The 21,126-nt window shown below is 36.0% G+C and overlaps 1 protein-coding gene across 4 annotated transcripts in view; it reads left to right on the forward strand.

Moving 5' to 3' along the window:
* The window catches only part of TENM1 (teneurin transmembrane protein 1), a 772,415-nt gene that overhangs the window by 59,915 nt on the left and 691,374 nt on the right, over positions 1–21,126 (forward strand). The window lies entirely within an intron of this gene.

Consider the following 21,126-nt stretch of genomic DNA (forward strand, 5'->3'; position numbering starts at 1 on the left):
TTCCTGAAAACGCTTTGCTTCTAGATACCCCCTCTTGCCTTCCCCACAGTGTCAGCTGGTTTAATGGTGCCTACCGTGCGCTAGACACTCTGTGGTTGTTCAAGATTTTCTACCTCAGGACCTTCCTATATATGATGATTACCCTAAACTTCATGGATGATGACTTCACACTTCAGGGAGGCCCTCCCCAACCATCCCAACCAACCAACTATCTAAAACAGACCTCCTCATCCCCTCTCTTCTCTCACTTTATACTCTGTTTTATTTTCTACATTTTATTTATCACAATCTGCAATTATTTTATTTGTTTTATGCTTTCTTGAATGTCTTCCCCACCAGACTGTAAGCTCTGAGAGGGTGAGGACTATATATATTATTTGTTTTATGCTTTCTTGAATGTCTTCCCCACCAGACTGTAAGCTCTGAGAGGGTGAGGACTATATATATGTCAGTCACCATTGGTATCCCCAGTGCTTTCTACAGTGCCTAGCACATAAAAGGTGCTCAATAAGTATTTGAGGGATAGATGAATGAAGAAAGCATTAGAACACTATCATCCATGATTACAAATGATCCACCTAAGCCACTGTTTCATTTTAGAAAACATTTAGGAAACCTATTGTCACAGTGGTTGTGTCTCTTATGTTCAGCTGGTTAGCGTTAGTGTTATCCACGGAGAACGGGATGAGGGATTTGAGCAAATTCTACTACATGGAAAGTCCCCATACATAACTTTCAAAAACAATATTTATCAAAGTTTAATATACATATAGAAAAGCACCCTTATTATAAGTGTTCAGGCTGATGAGTTTTTCATACACTGAACATACATGTGTAGCCAACATGCAGATCAAGAACCAAAATATCTTTGATAACCTGGATGCTCCCCTCATGCCTGCTTCCAGTCACTATTCCTTCAAGGTTAACTACCTTCTAACAGTATACCTTAGTTTTGCCCATTGTTACTTTATATAAATGGAATCACAGTTTGGACTCCTTTCAATATTATGTTTGTGAGGTTCATCCATCAGCCATACTGTTGCATGTCTACACTTAATGTTTTTAAACAAGTGGAAATGAATCCCAAGACACCATGAGAGGTCAAGGTAAAGGGAGAAGGAAGTTAGTCATTTAGAATGAAGACTGGAGATTTATGTGCTGAAGCAAGCCATGTTCTATTAAATTCATTTTGCCTTCTTTGCTTCCTCTAGCCTTGCTTCCCAAATCTTAAACATGTAGCTTACAAATATCTGCCCTTGGGAAAAATACTTACTGATCCACTGAAAATCCATCTCTGCTACAGCAAAAAAATAAACATAAAAAAAAATCTTTTGAGCTCATGCTTTCTCTCGGAGGTGTGTCGGTAATATCATTTCTTTATATGAGGGGCAGCATTTAATCATTGATTCTTAATGCATATGTCCTGAAGGTGTTTATTAAACTGAGTTTAGGGACATTGTTCTCTACATCTCAGTGCAGGAGGTTATAAGAAGACCTACAGAGGGAGGGGTGATGGAAAACCTGATTAAGTTTCTGGACTTTACACAGGGACAGATAAAAATAGGATACTCTGTGTGATTTAAAATTGGCAAGGACAGGCCTTCAGTATGAGGAAATTTCTTTGAGTTATTAATCATGAATTATATGTTTTTGTGACAGTGAAAGGTAGAAGCTTTAATTAAGCACACCTTAATAAACTTCCCTTAGAAAATCTCCTTTTAAAAATAAATGTGGCATCAGATAATCTATGGAAGATGTGGAGTAACTCTTCTAGAGTCCTATGTAATGAGGAAGCACTCCCTGACAGAGAAGGTTGCCAAGCACTTGCACAAATTACTAAGGAAGGCTGGGGAATGGATGGCCATCTGTTCAGCATGGTTCTCATGCAAGTGTGCCTGGAGCCAGGGGGTTGGTTGACATGATCTTAGAAGGAAAAGACCTTTCGTTTTTCATTTGATAATTATCAGGGTTCTTCAAGCCTAAAAAATCCCTTAAAACTTAAGGGATGAAGTAAGTGTTCCTTTGGTTCATGTAGTGTGTCTGTCTCTCTCTCAAGCATTTTCAGATTTAATGCCAGAGATGATTTGGAGGCAAAAGACACCGTTTATATTACTCCTTCCACTCTTAGTACCGCACATTAAAAAAAAGAAAAAAAATATTGTGCAATATTGTGCTGTTGCTTGGGTAAAGAGCTATTATTTACTGTTCCTCCATTTTAAAATGTTGTTACTGCTTTTTAAAGTGGTCAAAATGACACTTTTAAAACCCACAGTTTTGTGTGACCTGCATATTGAACCAGCCCAGACACCACTTGAAAGGTCTTTGCAGGCCGCTATGGCTCCATACACAATAATAATCAATACCACTTAGACTACTTTTTGGGTACATACAAGGTGCCAGGAACTGGTTGGCACTTTACGTATATTATCTCATTTAATTTCTCAGTGATCCGGCAAGGTGGGTATCATTATCACTCCACCTATAAATGAGGGAAATATTTTTTGGCCAAGTCCAAGAACTAGCCCTCAGTCACATAGCTAGTTTTTTTCAACCATTGAATTACGCACTCCCATCTGTCTGACTGCAAGGCCCACATTTCTTTTCTATATTATGCTTTCCTAATACTTTGAGAACCTGGCCTATTTAAAATAAGACTGAAACACAACTTCTGATTTGGATATATTTTCAGGTTCAACTGATTTGTTTCCTAGTCATTTTTGACATATTGGTGAGATTGGGCTTTAGAATCAGATAGTCCTACATTTAACCCTGCCTTTTCCACTTGTCACTTACGTGACCTGTAGCATGTGACCCTTCAGGTTCCTCTTCTGTGAACTAGATCAAATAATAGAATCAACCTCATAAAACTGTTTTAAGGATTAAAGAATATGATGCAAGTGAAAGCATACATCAAAATAATAAAGAGCACATAGTAAATGTTCAAGAAATATTAATAACAAAGATGCTAGGAATGGTTTTTGAACTCATAGGACCTTGACAGTCTCTCTTGTCCTGTTCAATATTTAACTTGGTTGCCTCCTTCAGAAGACTTTCCTATTTCATTAGGGCCAGAAAATGTTTCCTACCATTCAGAGTTTAGGTTTACCAATTAAATGGAGGCTGTCAGCAAAAGAATCTTGATTTTCAAACTTAGATTTTTTTAGCAGCCTGACTTCCCATCCTTAAGGTCCAAAGAATAACCACAAGAATATAAACTAGCTTCAATCAAATGAATCATATGTGTCCTAGAATCTCAAATCTTTAAAATATTGTAACAGCAGAATTCTTCCCTGTTTACCTAGCCTTGTGGCTGTCTTATATGCCAAACCAAAGATTGGGTCACATGGTCTTACAGAGATTTTTTTTTCAGATTTATAATCTGATTTATAGGATAAGATCTATGGAGGTCTTTACTTATACATTAAATTATATGCATTATACACAAAATTAAATGCATTTACTTATACATTTTATGAATCACTTTTAGGAATTCCAGAGTTGAACTCTCCCAAAGATCAGGGACATGTGCCACTCCACATCCTTCTTTTGAGTAAAAGCCTATCAGCAGGGTTTTTTTAATATCCTTGAAAAGCACCTAGGTAGAAGGTAATTAACATCTATTGCAATGTTAATAACTTCATTCCAGAATTTTCGTTGGTTTCTGTTGTATAGCTTCACTGTAAAGCTCTTATTAATGCAATGATAAACTTACAGAAACACATGCTTTATTTAATTTTTGGTGTCGGTAAAAGTGATGCATATTCAGAGGGGGGGAAAGTTAATTAGCCCCAGGGTTTGATAGACATCATTTAGTAGTCGTCCAGTTAATCTAAAATCCTACATATAACCAATTACCACTGTAATGAGAACTTTAATTTTTAAACTTCCTATCCAATTTCTTTCAATCATTGCTGCAAAACATTTGAAAGCCAACAATGCAGAAGTTGCTTTATAGGCCTGTGTTAGAAATGGTCAGATCCCCAGAGAGCTAAAATACAGTTCGCAGATGTGGAATGATCTTCTTTTCACTCTGAGCATTATATAATTTAGACTTTGAAAAAAAAGTTGTACAAAGGAAGAAACCAAGCAACTTTTAGTGATAAAAACACTGTGCAACCATGTTCGTAGAATATCCACCCAAGGCCATTTTTTCTCCTGATCTTTCGAAAGAAACTGTACTATCTGAACTGAATCTCAATAAAGCATGTTGAAAGCACTGGGTGTAAGATTTCTTGTTGAATTCTGCAGGTCTCTGTGTGGCTTTTGCTGTTCAGGGCCTTTTCTGCTTCTTTTCTCCTCTCCACTTTCCTCTTCTACCTCTTCTTAAAGAGATTGCCCTATAAGCTAAGGGTGATTCATTTCTACTAGTGGTGAAAGGCATTTTCATCCACTACTCTGAGGTTGTATTAATCTGCTAGGTCTTCATAAATTTCATTGTGAAGGGACTTAATTTGTTTCCATTATGAGAACTTTTCAGTACATTCAGTTATCATAATCAAAAAGCACTTAACTGCATGTGTGCTATGCCAAGAGAATTACAGTGACACATTTTCTGCCCTCTGAGTGTTCAAGTTTAAGAGTAAGTGCCAGGTTTTGTGGATCACTATGCAGAAGGACAAGATGATGCACGATCTTGGTGAGCAAACTTGGGCTCAGGTTGTCAGGCCAAACCACAGGATCTTTGTCACAACTGGGAATTTCAGGGGAGCTGGGGAGTGATATGAGAAGTCTGGCCATGATAGGGACATAAATAGAAGCCTGGTTAGTTTGTGTAGATTGGAGAACTGCATCCAGAAGATCAAGCGCAGCAAGAGGGTGCAGGCAGAAGTGGAGTCCAAGCATGTGAGCAAGTTGGTCAGGATTCCTGTCAGGCAAGAAGAAACAGGTGATAGAGTTTTAGCCCAGATTCAAAACAGATAGGCATGTCCATTTAGTAATACAGCCATGTGGGAATCTGTTTTCCTTCCCTTGCCCAGGTTTTAAACATTTCTGATGTATTTGGTTGAGGAATACTGGTTTCGGCTGCTTCCTCAGGTGAGGCAGGCTGCTACAGACGATGGGTATGGCAATACAGACTGGGATCCTGGAGTGGGCTCTTGTAATTTTACCTTTGTGACTATATTAATATGAATAAACATTCATTTGAAGGTCAAATGATATCTGGTGTCTTAGGGTTGCAGTGTATCTGGACTTCTTAAGATTCTTTCTTGGCAGTGAAATACACAATATAAGCTGACTCCCATCAAAGCAGCTTTTAACATTTAGAACTGAGGAAACCAATTGACATCTGAATAGAACTTTTTTCCCCCTTCCCTCTCTTAGTCCGTAAGGGCAATAGACTTCCCAGAAAGAGATCATAGATTGTAGTAAATTCCAGGTGATCAGTCAGTCTGTTCAGTGGCAAGTACCAAATTAGTCCGTTTTTTTTTATTCAATTTTTATTTATTTTTAATTTTTCTTGAGGAAAGGTAGCCACCCCTTTAGCTGCGGGATTTTACCTTGACCTCTAGTCATCATTTAGTTTGATGCACATAGGCCATTACACTGATTTCAGCTCGGACAATGATACTATTTTTACATAGTGTCACTGTGATTTAATAAACAGATACTAATGCCCTTTGTGGAATAAAGACAAACATAAGGCCTTGGATGAGTGAGAAGAGAAGAGGCAAGGACTTTAAGGGATGCTTAACAAGCTGTTAATTACTCTTGATGGCATTATGCCACCGTGCATGTATTAAGGACCATGTTGATGTCTGGAGCATTGAGCCACAGAGTATCACTTGGATCCGTGAGGGCAGGGATGAGGTAGTGGGGGAGACCATTCTAAAGAACTCTGGGGCAATCAGTTCAAGAAAGTTAGGGCTCCACTTGAGTTTGACAATAAGTTCTCAGTGATACCTGAAGAATTAAACTGTCTCCTGGGTTTCTAAGAAAAAGAAAGGGAGAAATGGGAGAGAAATGCACCCACTATTTGTGCATTCGATCTTCATAATGACACTATCAGTAAGATATTTATTATCATCTTTGTTTTACAGTTGAATAACCTGAAGCTCAGAGAAGTTAAGTAACTCACTTAAGCATTGTGGTTAAGAATTGGGGCTCTGGAGGCAGAGGAAGCTGAGTTTGAATTTTGGCTTCCACTAATTTGTAGCAGTAAGAACTTGGGACAGATAAACTTTTTGTGCTTTGGTGTCACCATCTATGAAAGAAAGATAATAATAGTACTTATAATCAAAGGAGTTTTGTGGGTATTTAATGGCAAAATGTGTATAAATCATTTAGCACTGTCCTATGTTCCTAGTAAGTGCTCAAAAATGCTATCTATTTATAGTCCTCCTCCTCATCATCATCATTACCACCATCACCACCACCACCTAAACATTTCAGGCCCCAAAGCTCATGCTATTTCTGGAACATCATAGTGTCTCCAAGTGCCAGTAAGAGTGGTGGTAAGAAGGGCCAGGGAAAGTTAATATGTATAAGTAGAAAATGAAAAGACAAGGCAGTGAGGGGAAAAAAAGGAAGGGCAAAATTTAAAAAGGATAAAAGGAACTCTATAATAAGAGGTATCGTCAGTAGAAGGCCACTGCTAGCAATTTTCTCAGATGCCACACGCAGTGTGGTCTACACTAGAACGACTCTTCCTTTCTGAACCCCTAAGGTCACTAGATTGTAAAGAAAAAACCTCATATGATCAATCGATCAATGAGCTTGATCGACAGGCCTTCATTATGCTCTGTTTCAAAATACATCTAATAGATCTGGTCCTCACCCTAACTCAGAGGAGGTTAAAAACTAATTCTAAGGCCATGCACATGCAATGAAAAATAATGGTCAATACATGTTTATCTGTCTTTAATGACTGAATTGAGGCAGTTCCATGACCTGTGGGATACAAGAAATGATTCTTAATTAATTAATTAAATATATTGAATTCCCAAAGCCGTGGATTATCAGTGTGCCAAAATTACTTAAATTGTGCAAAAACTGTATGAAACTATTATGGAACACTTGAACTCAATTACAAATCATTGCATGAACTTTGATATTGCTTCATATGAATGTTCATTGCAGCAGCACTCAACAAAGTAACCAACTATGTGCAGCCCTTGGAAGAAGAATAACTCTACCATGTCTAGATGTATAGGAAAGCTAACTTGTAAGCCAGATGGAGCTAAATTAGCCTGATGAATTCATCTTCCCTGTGATTGCTGGTTTGACCTTTGTTTTATTATAAAAGTGAGAATAAATAGGATCTTTTTTACTTGTTCCTCTAGTAATTGATCACCATTTGTACTAATTCATTCTCAGGTTCTACCCCATTTTCTAAGGGGGAGCCAGATGCCTTCCACCTGAGAAATTCCTGGTTCTAAGCTTGAGTTACTTTCATGAGTATTGAAGTTCAACACACAAAACTGTGGGATGATAGCTGATGAAGATTTAACCCCTTTTGGCCAGGTGGGACTTTTAAGTTCTGGGTAGAAATTTCCCACATTCTGAGATTTGGACTTTTGACCGATAGTGGGGCAGCTGATAATTTAATCAAAGCAGTGTTCCCTTTATACACTAGGTGGTAGGAGCTCTTTAATATAAATGTGAGGGAGTGCTATAAAAGTACGTTTAGACCAATGCATCACTAAAGCTGTCATTTTATAGAAAGAATGCATGAAAATGTGAACCCATGAAATAATAAGACAGAACCTATGAAGACAGAAATCCTTTGTGTTAAGCATGGCAGTCTAGGTTTTAATAATAGTAAAACAAGATTATTGTTCCTTTACATAATGCCATTTTTAAGAAGTTCCAGTAGTAAATTAAACAAAATGGAGTGAATTAATAAAATAATTTATTCTTGTTTTGCTGTTTGAAAGCTTACTTTCTGTAGATCTCTGTTAAAATGCCATTTTATTAGTGGGGACTTAACTACACTAGCATTCCCTAATCCCTGGATGTTGCTTTGTTTTCTCCACAACACCTGTTGCATTCTGACATACTTCATATTTTACTTGCTTATTTATTGTGTGTCTACCTAACCCCTCTCCCCGGAATAAAAGCTTTATGGACAAGGACTTTGTTTCATTCACTATTGCATTCCTAGTATCCAGAACAGTGGCTGGTACATAATGGGCATTCAGTGCATGTTTATTGAATGAATGGATGAATGACCATAAACAAATGAAGGTAAAGTCTCAATAACTTGAAAGTTGAACTTAAAATTATCTTTTTAGAAAAGATAAATTCAATTAAGGTATGATCAAAGTAAACATTTTATAGTATACACGTTCTAATTTTATTTTTCTATAATCATAAAAACATAACACTCGATGGTATCTAAAGTAATTAATTTTTAAGTAATTATGCCAAATCTGTTAGCTGTTCTCATATCATTAATCAAAATAATGAACCTTGTTATTGATAACATTATGATTTCCTGGCATTTTACTCTTTGATTTCAGTTTTTATTTGTGTTTTGAGCAGTTGTGTAGTATCTTAGGAAAAAAGGATAAAAAGGTGATAACATTAGACAACTGAATTTGTAGCATGTGTGTGTTATTAGTTTTTAAATATTCAAGCTGCCTCTGCAAGTACACCTTTAAAATTTTGCTTGTGATGTGGTAAAGAGAATCTTATACTGAGCATTTGAAGACTTGGGTTGAGTTTTCTTGGCTTTGCTACTTATCAGCAAGATGACTTTGGCAAAGCACTGAATATTTCCAAGCCTCAAATCCCTTATATTTAAACTTAATTTAAAAATTTTTACCCTGCCTTTTCATAGGATTATTGAGATATATCCAAAATTCTCTGTGAAATGTGAAGTCCTATTCAACTATAAGGAGTTATATGATGCTAATAAATAATTTCATTTGTCAAATTATTTTGCCTTTAGACTTAGAGGTTGCTTTTTTAAAAACAAAATGTGCAGTATTCTCAGTGTGATTCCTTAGAATGAAATAAAATTGAGTTGAGGAATATGTCAGTGTTAGGAACAAAAAAGGTGTTTGCAGACCAGGCATACTTTGCTAAGGAAGTGGTCACCAGTGCCAGCTTCTTCAGAGAGGGGTAAAGAAAAGTGAAAGTTAAAAAGCCATTGGACTTGTCTTTGAGAGATCAGTGGCTTCAGTATTGTGGCACTGGAAACTAAATTTCAGAGAATCAAAGAAAAAGCGGAAATAGAGAAGTAAATATGAAACACTTTATTATGTGGTTTGATGGCATACGAAATCTGGGACTTGCTGATGAGCCTGGAACAACTTTGGCACTGGATGATTGAGATGGAGAGGGAACTTCTAAGCCAGCAGGCAGAAGGGTAGTCTGGAGTGAGAAGTCAAGTCACTATTTTCTGAAATGCCATATGTGTGATGGTGAACCTCTCTAAGGCTCGGTGGGGAAGGAAAATAGCCCGGAGGGGAGCTAAAGTCAGAGGCCTAAGAAATTGGGTCTGTGGTCCAAACAGAAAGAAATAAGGTAATTAGCCAAGAAGCTATGGAAACTTAGGTGGATTCTTGGAATGTAGCTGGTGGCATCATAAAGTTTTAAGATCCACAGCATGTGGTAAGCTGTTGCTTTTATGTGAACCTACTGTATTTTGCATGTGTATGGGTATTTCTTTTCAAATTGCTGAACCAGGGGAGGTGGGCAGCAGGGATGAAGAGAAGTTTCAGTTTTGTCCAGTCTTGATTATAGAAATTGTTTTTCTAGTGGCAAAGGGCTAGGATACATGATAACAATAACCTTTGAAAAGTATCCCAGGTTTCCTGTTGAATATTCAGCATAGACGGACCTTACTTAAGTTTCTCTTCCATAGGACAGAATCTCTCAAGTACTTTGTTTCTGATACCCTCATGTAGGACTTTGGATATGCTCAGACTGCCATAACAAAATATCATAAACTGGGTGACTTATACAACAGAAATTTATTTTCTCATAGTCCTGGAGGCTAGAAATTCAAGATCAAGTTCTGGCCAATTCAGTTTCTGGTAAGAACTCTCTTGACTTGCCTTTTCACTGTGTCCTCACTTGACCTCTTCACCCTGTGCATGTGGAGAAAGCTAGCTCTCTGGTGTGTCTTCTTATAAGGACACCAGTCCTATCGGATCAGACCCCACTTTTAAGACCTCATTTAACCTTAATTGCTTCCTTAGTGGCTTCATCTCCAAATACAGCCACACCGGAGGTTAGGGCTTCTACATAAAAATTTGGGGGAGGGGTCACAAACATTCAGTCCATAACAAACCCCAACACCATCCTATAGTAAAGTTTATAATAACTGACTTTTTTGTCAGTTAAAAACTGAACACTTTTTTGGGTATACCAGGTACTGTGATAGGTACTTTAAATAAATAATCTCATTGTAGTTGTCAAATATTTTGGTGATTTATCACTTATTTGGTATTCATATCACCATCCCATGAGGGTCAGTAAGAGGAGCTCTTTTCCTTGTAATTATTTAAGATCCAGGCTTTTTCCATCTTGTGGCTCTGGTCTCCTCTCAGTCCTAGGAGTCTACTCATTTAGCCAGTGGATGATTAAAGAGAGTCAGTATTGCATAAGGGAGGTTTTTACGGCCCATGCCTGAAAGTGGCACATGACCAATTAAACATTAGCAAGAATTTAATCACATGGTTAAACCTAACAGCTAAGAAATACAGTCTTCTTGTGTGTTGAGGAAGGGGTGAACAAAGAAATACTAATACTGGTGAGCTGTAGTAGTCTCTAGCACTCTCACTGAATCTTCACAGTAATGCAACGAGATAGGTACCATCATTGTCCTGATTTAACCCATGAAGAAAGGGTGAGTAGTTTCCTCAAAGTAACACAACTAGTTATTTGGAGTTGACCTCAGTGTAGCTTCAGAGGTTTGCTTTTAGTCACCTGTGTTGTCCTTTGTGAACTCAGGATAAGAGTATTATTTTATTACTGTAGTGAACGTTTGACACTTTTGAACCATCCCTCAAAGAGGTTTTAGTAAAACACTTATGTTTGGGTAAGTAATAGAGCAAATACTTTGTTTAGTTTTACTTTGTTTTGTTGCTAAAGGAAAGAAGGAAACAAGAAAGAAAAGAAAGGAAATGAAGGAAGGAGGGAGGGAGAACAAACAAAAATCACAAGTCTTTTGCGGAGATGTTGGATGCTCTTTGATTATATTTAATCTTATGTGTACTTGTTAATACTAGCTTATTCACCAGGGATACTTTTAATGTGTTTAGGGTATGATTGTGATATCAAAGTACATGGGGTCCTTGTCCCCACATAACTACCTCTTCACAAAGGAGGTTGTACTGTCCAGAGAGACTGTGTAGACTCAATTTAGAATTTGAATCCATTTGTCCACATTGAGCACAAGTTGAAAGGTCAAGGACTAGGATACTGCTTCCCATAGAGCTAGGGAATTCCTGAAGTGGCGGTGGGGAGGGATAGGAGATTCCCTCTTTCCTTTTATCTAAGTGAATAAAGTGCTGAACATAAATTACAGTAGGCTGCCACTTGTTTTTTGGGTCTGGGTTGACCATATAGCCACCTGGATTTGGCTTCCCTTCCACTGTACTACATTAAATGGTGCACTGGTTGCTTTGCAATATTCAACAAACATCTATTTTTTTCCCCTACTCTTCTATTGTAGTTGAGAGTTCATTTTCTTTTGATAGAGTACAATGCTATCCTAATTCTAGATAAGTTGCACTAACAAACTATAGAATATGAAATTCTAAGCTTTTGAAAGTTATTTTCCTACCATTCAGATGGTATGTTTCCTAAAATGCCAACATATCTCAAAGACAATTTAATTCAGCCTTCTTGAAGCACAAGAAGGAAGTATTTTTCTAGCAAAGCTGTTCTCCTACCATATTAAATGAAATTCTTCAATACAGTAATAGTCCTGGTAGCTTTTGAAGGTGGAAGGAGATAAACTGTTTAGACAGAGTGTGAAAAAGCTTAAATGCTTCCTTCCTATATTAAGGAGAGTAGCACTCTGGGATGGTTTCATCTTAAAATAAATTTGTGTTCTGTGGTTGTCGGTAAAGGGATAGGGAAGTACAGTGGACTGACCTGTTCCATTATTAGCAGCCAAGACTATTGCCTGTGCATATATATGTGGTCAAATGAGAGTTCATATACAATGATATTCCAACATTAGGCTTTCATCCTGTGCTGTTGATAGTAACAATAATATAGATCAGGCCTAGTTTACCAGTTCTGAAACACCCTATAATCTGAGAAAGCATTGAAATCAGACTTGTAGAACTGAATTAGAGATGTATGGGTATTAAAATACTCCATCCAACCCATTTCCACATGTACCATCTGTTGTTTCCAGATGTACTGCTTCCTAGAGGCGGTATTCATGGGCATGGTATTATAACAGCAACAAATCGGCATTCCTAGTTCTGGGACTTAATTCCCAGAAATACAAGTTTTCATTGGCTGCACTTCAGGGAATTAGACTCCTCTGTGGCTAGGGACATGCCATTACAACCATGGTAACGGAAATAGACCAATTCAGAGCTTATAAGGCATCAGGGAGCCTTCAAGTTGGGAGCAGTACAAAGTTTCTCTTATGTGCCTGTAACTCAAGGTAAGTTGGGCAATGCTATTAATGCTTCCCCCTTTGGTGATTAGATATGCCTAGCTCATTGTAGATAAGGTATTGGAGGTATCTCTTCTATGTTAAGTTTGATAAGGGAAGTCATAAAATGCTCCAGAGGCTCTAGAGTATATGTTTAAAGCCTCGTATATAGTCCAGCACCTTAATCTGGTGCTGTCTGTAAAGCAATGGGCTATCACCTCCCTCAAGACCACTGCTTGCCTCATTAATACCACTGGAACAAATTATCACTTCACAGCCCAGAAATCTTCTATAGCAGTTGTGGTGATTGATGTAACAAGGCTAAAAAATAATGATGAAATGCATGTTCCAGAAGACAGATTCAAATGGCAGGAGCTTCAAAGGCAATTAAATGTGACACAGAAGGAGTCTTCCTGGAATAAAGTATTTTCAAATAAATGGTAAGATAAGTGTGATAATCTCCTAGACTCACATTACACATAAATTAGTTTGCTATGAATAATTATTTCTGAAGACTTGGTGTGCATTGAAGTAAAAGTTTAGAAACAGCCAGTGTGAACCATTTAAAAAATAATTTTTTTTTTTTTGGTTTAAGGTGGGGCAAAAAACAATGCTTTGGGGCTGGCCTCTATGCTTATGATGGGATTTATTTATTTGTGGCCATAGGATTTGAATGACATCTTTTGATATGCTTTAAAATTTCCTGTTGGTTGGAAAGTAAAGAATCTGACTATAGATGTCAAGTTTAACTGCCTTCCTCCAAAGTGAGTCAAACGGTTCTCATGATGTATTGATTCTATACCACTAAGTTACTAACTAAGCTGTGGGAGGAACCTGCCTACTCAAGAGAGTGCAGCTGTACATTAGATGGGTGCATCAAGGTCGCCGTGAAGGGGAAATTTAAGACATGGAAGTAACTAGAACAGCTGTGCAGTGTTCAAGCGCTCTGGCATCTAAAGCCTTGCAAAAGGTACACCTCAAACTGTCATTTTGGGTCTGTAAGTGCTACTCTCTTGTTTTCTTGAAATTCGAACATAGGACGGGTAAGAGAAGTATTGGCTTAGATGTAGCAAGAGGATTTTACAGGGTTTCTCGATTGAAAGGTTAGTTAATCGTAAGACTAGATTTCTAGAGAGTTTTAAGAATAAATTTTAAATAGTAGTTTTTAAAAATAATGTTTGAGTTACGTGTAAAATGATCTGAGGCTGTATTGGATATTTGTTTAAAGTTATTTCCTCACTAATCTATTATTAGCTAAACCTGATGAGGGCATTTGTTGATTTCTTGGTAGGATCAAAGGAACACATTTATTTAGGGTAGAATATGTATCAATCTCACCCTGGATTATCCAGATATGAGTCAATGCAATCCAACAACCATTTACTGCATGTTAATAATCAGTTTGACTTTTTTTTTTATAGTATCTTGGCCGCCCTTTTCAGTAACATGATCGAATGATTCAGAAATTTGTTTCTAATTGTACAGACCATCATTTACCGTTATTTACTCTGAAGGGTTTGAAGTGTCCTTTTAAAATACAAGTTAAGGACTATTTTGACCTAGTTCTTAAACATGTAATGCTTTTATGCCAGGACACTGGTTAATATGTAGACCACAGTTAGAAATATTCACCAACTGTCAAAAGAGGCTAAGTTATTTCCACTCTAAGATGTCTGCAATTCACTAGTTAGACAAAGAGACACATACATGAATCAAGTGACTTGTGTTTTTTTTTAATGGGCTTTAAAAAATTGTATTAACCTCTTAAAAACCTTGAGTTTGGACTTGGGAAATTCTGCCTTTTACTTACCTGGCTTGTTAATTGGTTGTACATACTGAAAATACATACTTATGGATCATGGATGGCAGAAAACACATATGACTAATATGACAGCTGCTTGAAATAGAAAAAGCAATAAAATGACTTTGTACTTTTATGGCACATTTATAGACTGGTAATAAAGCTCCTTCCTAATCTCATTCTCTCATCACAGCACCCAAGTGATTTGTGTAATTATTATTTTATCTATCTTTTTAAACAATGGAAAAGCCAGAAGATGAACCTAATGACCCAGTATTCATTTTTTATTGTTACCATCCTTCAACTACATGCACACATAGTCATTTTTAAGAAAACCCTGTGTTTTTTTTTTTTTTGGTCCTATCCAAAAAGTATGTCACTAAATTTTCATATCTTGTGACAACTAGCAAATAATAGCTAGAGTGGGTTTTTTTGTTGTTTTTTTCTTTACACTGTGATTTTAAACAACATTGAGACTTGGTGGCTTATATGGGGTAGTTGAATTAAAGCACATAGATAAGCCTTTTTAACTGAATACTTGGAACCACCCAATTCCAAATTTGTCATGTAATATTTTAAGAAAGGAAATATATTTACATGCACTGAGTGTCTGCTCTGGGCCAAACACTGTCATATATGTAAACTTATTTAACAGAAACTTCCCAACAACATTGCGCGGTAGTTATTTTTAACCCTATTTTTATGGAGGAAGAAACCCAACCTCAGAGATGTTCTGTAGCTTCTTCAGTGACACACCAGCTACTCAGTGGCAGAGCCAATATTCAAATGTGCATCTGCCTCGTTCTAACTACTACATTATACAGCTTTTAAATAAATGTGGAGAATATGTTTGATAATAATGGCTAAATCGAAATACATTGGAGTAAATCTGTGTAATACTGTTCATCAAGGTAAAATTGTGTGTCTAGTTTATTAAATTGCTTTATCCGAGACACTAGAATAAATTAAATACATGAGTGGTATCAGAATTTATAGAATTATGTGTATTGGATTAATGCTGTTTTATAAATTATAATGGTTTACATCTCAGGACAGTCTACACAATATTTAATGGAAAAAATAAAGTTATTTGCACCCACACATTCATAAAATTATGGTTTTTTAAAGCTAGAATTTCTATTTTCATATATAAAATAAGCCAATTATTGAAATTGAAAAATGATATTACTTCAGATTTGAACTATCTATTGCTTGGTGTGAGGACTGCTAAAGATATTCTGGTACAAATTACTATTTAAAAAGAGGGCTTAAATTAAATACATTCAGCTGTATAATATACTTTTTTCTTTAGGGTATAATATAATGAATTATTTCACTGTGATTTAACATTGACATATATCTGTGAAGAAAAAAACCTAATTACTATGAAAAACAATTATATGATTCTACATGTGTAGAAATTTTGCAGTATAATTGCATTCCAGTTATTTTTTCTACTAATCATTTATGAGTATTTAAGGCTTTTAATTTTTTTCACTTTCAATCTAAATGATACTTTCTTTTGCAGAATTACAAAAATAATAAGTTCACCCTAAAAATGACTCTATTATTTATTAGAAATAGTTACTATACCAGAAAGTATGGCAAAATAAATTCCTATTTCTTCACCAAATCAAGTGCTCAGTACCTATGATAACCTTTTGAGTCCATATGACCTTGTAGTTCTGTACCCTCTGTGAGCCCGTTGGTTTCTTGTCTACAGAATGGAATAATAACTACTTCTCTGGGTTGCTATGATAATTACATGATATAACATATGAAAAGGGTAGTGAATAGTGCCTGGTGATGAGTAGCTATCAAATTGCTATTAAATCAATTAATGTATTGTGCATATAATTCAGCATTTTGAAATATGATTTAGGAACATCTTATAATCTGATATAGAAATTGATTTTAAAAATGAATTCAATCTCAATTACAGTGCAGCTGCTTATCGGATCCCTTTGATAGCTTCCCCAATATTGATCAAAATTATATAAACCTCTTAAGAGCGTGCCTCCTTTGCCACATCCTACCTTACACCCTTCCTTTTGTGTTACACTAATTTCTCTCTCAAAGCAGAGCATTTTGATATAGCTGTGTTTGACATGACCCTTTTGAGAGGCATATTGACATAACCACATCCAAATAATCCTATCAAATATAAAATCAGTTTTCTCTTCTTCTAAGGATTGTTTATCTTATGACACATTTCTGAACCTAGTTCTGTCTCTACCTCCCAGACAGCATGATTCCTTCTCTTCCTGCTTTACTCATATTTGAATTGATTTTTTTTATTAAATGTATTGCTTTTATAGTCATAAAAACCATAACTATTTTAAAAATTCATACAATCAAGTTAATCTCCAAGGGAGAGGTGATTTTGTCCCCCAAAACCATTATTATGAAAGAGTGCTACCTCATAATTTATGAGCACCATTGTGGAGATTGTCAAAGGAATTGTTCTCATAGCTCATCCCCAGTGTCATACGGGGTTAGCAAAATCAAGAAACCTACCAAAAACAAGCAACCACTTAAAATATATTTTCTGTAGGAAAACAGGACAAATTCCACAATTATAGTGCTGTCTGTATATCACTAGAGATTAAAAGCATGACTGTTGTAACTTAAAGAGATCAGATAATTTGACCATTCAGCAAACAAAATGAATTACGACAGATACTCTTGTGAGAAAAGCATATGTAATAAACATGGGGCTCCTAGTTTTATATCGTGTGGATGCCAGGTGGTGCCTAACCCCAGCCTCATCCTTTATCCCATTTCTGAGCTTGTTGTCATCTCACATACTGCTTGGTTTAAAACAATCCGAATATTTAAACACTTTATTGTTTAAACCTTGTTACATTATCAAAGTATCAGGTACCCTCTTCTTTTCTTTTCTGTATACTTGTCTCCTCTCTCTACCAAAACACCAAGTGGTAGATAGTTGTGCTACAGGACAGAATTTTATGTCTGTATGTGTGCACATTGGTGGACAAGGATGGAGTGGAGAATGATGTATGCAGTTGGTATAAGAGGCTGGGCATTATCTTCCTTGATTTTTCATTTTGATTCCCTGCTTTGATGTCATGAGACAAGTAAAAATTCTACAGTTGTATAACAAAAGGATTTTAAGATATTTCTAAATAATAAAGAATATCTATTTGAAAAATGGGCTTTCAAACTAAAAGTTAATCCCTATTCAAAGATGTCTCAGAAAATGTAGTAGAAAGACCAGAACATCTGCAAAAGATACAGTTTACTCATGCCATTATGGGAAAGATGTGACAGATTTGAAGAGATATTTGTGTTAAAAAATAGGCTCTATTTTTGCAAATAACCTAACTGACTATAGATCAATAGTAATAGACAAAGATTTGAGTGAGTAGATTGATGATAGAAAGCATCAATATGGAACAAGCTGGTGATATACTTTATAAGGCAGTGTTGGCCGTTGCATATCCGATACAACAGACATATGTTAAAATATTGTCAATAATTATGCATTTATTGAGCATCCATGAGCAATGTGTTTTTATAATATAATGGATGCAGACATTTTAATTCCTCCCTGTAGATGGCTTTCACTCTAGAGGGGACCATATGATATGTTGACATACAACTGATTGTAAAGAAGAATAGTCTTAAATATTGCTTAGACAGATACTTAAATATTGTTAGTGCATAGATCTGATATAATCTAGGTTAATCCAGAAAAGTTCTCTGAACCAAGTGAAACTTAAGATCAAATTTCTAGGAAAGGGTTTGGTTACTTGGTCTTATTTTTAAATCAGAGGTATTGAAGATTGCTCAAGGAACCCTGTGATTTATATTATTTTCTAAGTCTAGAAAGGAAGAGTTCTGTCACAAGAAAAAGTCCATGAAGAAAGACTGACAGAGGCTTTGGTTGGATATGGTACATGCTGATTTTCTGGTAGCAGATTGTCATCAACTGGTATGCTATAATGACTATTACACACCACTCACACAATTAGAAGATAGCAACCATTCATTTCCATTTTGATCATCTTCATTTTTTTCTAGGATATTTGTAGCTTATAAAATAGGATAACCTGATTAAATTTAGTCCCTTGAATCACAAGGAATTCTAGATTATTTCCTTTTTAATTCTGGGAGAACTTAAGCCATCTGTTGCCTTGAAGCAGAGAGATTTAGTAATCAGGCACAGCAGTAAGAAGATATTTGTCTAGGGATGCTATTAATTAACAAACTTGGAAAGCATTCTGCATTTCTTACCTTAAAGTCAAAGTACCCCTAACAAGTATATTGGACAATTAGATGAGAAAACCTGTCTTGGGTCAGATGCTCTTTATGTTCTGCTTTGGATAGTGCAGAAGAAAATATGAATAGAATGTGTTGGATCCAGTACCATGGGGGAAAAAAAGCAGCAAATAACAAGAATTATTAATTGTGAGATCCCAAATAAGAAAATCCCAATATTTCTAACCTTATGATATTTATGATTATTATGATAATCTATTACAATATTTTTATGTAATCTTTTTCACTTAAAAGTAAGTCTCCTGATGTTCCTTCTAATTAACTCCTAAATTTAAATTGGAAAATTTGAGCAACAAATTTCTAGGGAACTAGAAAACATGTTTTTTGTTTCTGTTTAAATCAACTTTATTTAAGTGTAATTACCATACAATAAAATGTACCCTAATTTTAGTGTGTACATTGATGAGTTTTGACAAATACATACAGATATACCCATAGAATCACCACCACTACTCAAGACTTAGGATGTTTTCATCACCACTTAAGATTGATCCTCTTTTGCCCCTTTCTAGTCAATTCTCCCTGTCCCCAGTCTCAGAGAATCACTGATCTGCTTTCTGTCACTATAAATTAGATTTGTCTTTTCCAGAATTTGATATTAGTGGTATCATACACTATTTTGTTTATGACTTCTTTCCACTTTGAAGGAGGGTTTGTTGTTTGTTTTTTTTTTCATCTTTATTAAGATATAATTGACAAATAATTGTTTACATTTAAGGTGTGCAACTTGATGTTTTGATATATAGATATATTGTGAAATAATTGCCACAAGCTGCTTATCATATCCATCACCTCACATAGTCACCGTTTTATTTTATTTTTTGTGGTGAGAAAACTTAAGATCCACCCTCTAAGCAAATTTCAAGTATAAAATACAATATTTTTAACTATATTCACATTACTGTCCACTAGGTTTCTGGAATTTATTCATCTTTTATAACTGAAACTTTGTACCCTGTGACCAATATTACCCATTTCCTCTTTCCCCTAGCTTCTGTTCAACCACCATTCCACTTTCTGCTTCCATGAGTTTGACTATTTGAGATTCCACATGTAAAAGTGAGATTATTCAGTATTTATCTATTTGTGTCTGGCTTATTTCACCTAGCTGAAGCTCCTCCAGATTCATCCATCTTGTTGCAAATGGCAGGAATTTCTTCTGTTTTTTTAAGGCAGAATGACATTCCATTATGTGTGTGTGTACGTATACATACATATATACTCATTTTCTTTATCCATTCATCTATCAACAAACACTTAGATTGTTTCCATATCTTGAAATAATGTTAATAATGCTGCAATGAATGTGGGAGTGCAGATATCTCTTTGTGATTCTGATTTCTTTACTTTGGATTTATACTCAGAAGTGGGATTACTGGATCATAAGGTAGTTCTGTTTTTACTATTTTGAAGAGCCCCCATACTATTTTCCATAATGGCTGCACCAATTTACATTCCCACCAGCAGTACACAAGGGTTCCCTTTTTTCCACATCCTCTCCAACACTTGTTATCTCCTGTCTTTTTGATAATAGCCATCCTAACAGATGTGAGGTGATATCTCCTTATAGTTTTCCTGATGACTAGTGATGTTGAGCACCTTTTCATACCTGCTGGCCATTTTTATGTCTTTGGAGACATTCAGGTCCTTTTCCCATTTTTCAGTCAGGTTGTTTTGTGTGTTTGGTTTGGTTTGGTTTTGGTTTTGGCTTTTTGCTATTGAGTTGTGTGAGTTCCTCATATATTTTGGATTAACTCTTTATTGGATAGATGGTTTGCACATATTTTCTCCCATCCCATAGTTTGCCTTTTCATTTTGTTGCACTTAAGTCCTCACATGCCTCCAGGGTACATAAATAAGTTGAGAATATTCAATCTAGACTTTAAGCAGACCTGTGTTTGAATCCCAGCTCTTCCATTGACTATCATTTTACTTTTGGCAAGTTATTTAACCACCCTAAATCATTGCTTCCTCAATTCAGAGTTAATGAGAGTGCTTTATGGATATGATTATTGCTAGGATCGAATGAGATAATGTATGTAAAGTGCTTTTTACCACAGTGACTGCCACATAGAAGGTTCCCACAAACGTTGGTCCTTTTCTTCTTTTCTTTGGTCCCCCTAGCAATTAGCTTTATTCTCCAGTAAACTTTTATACCTCCTGTCCTTCCCCAGTCCAAACTATCCTATATACTACAATCATAGCAATCTCCTAAAAATAACTTATAGATCTTGCTGTGCCCTGCCAGTCTCCAATGGCACCCTATTACCTACCTACTGGCTAAAGTTTTAACTTCTTAGCCCAATATTCAAGGCCCTCCACAGTCTGACCCTAGCTATTTCCTCCCTATTGCTCTACATGAACTTTTTACTCAAGCTCAATTAGTAGACACTATTGTTTCTCTAATAGGTTGGAGGACTTGTTTAAGGATAGGGAGGTTTGGTATTGTGGGGAAGGC

Source organism: Callorhinus ursinus, unplaced genomic scaffold, assembly GCF_003265705.2.
Source record: "Callorhinus ursinus isolate GAN/ISIS: 27379988/994484 unplaced genomic scaffold, GSC_fseal_2.0 scaffold33, whole genome shotgun sequence".
Taxonomy (NCBI): Eukaryota; Metazoa; Chordata; class Mammalia; order Carnivora; family Otariidae; genus Callorhinus; species Callorhinus ursinus.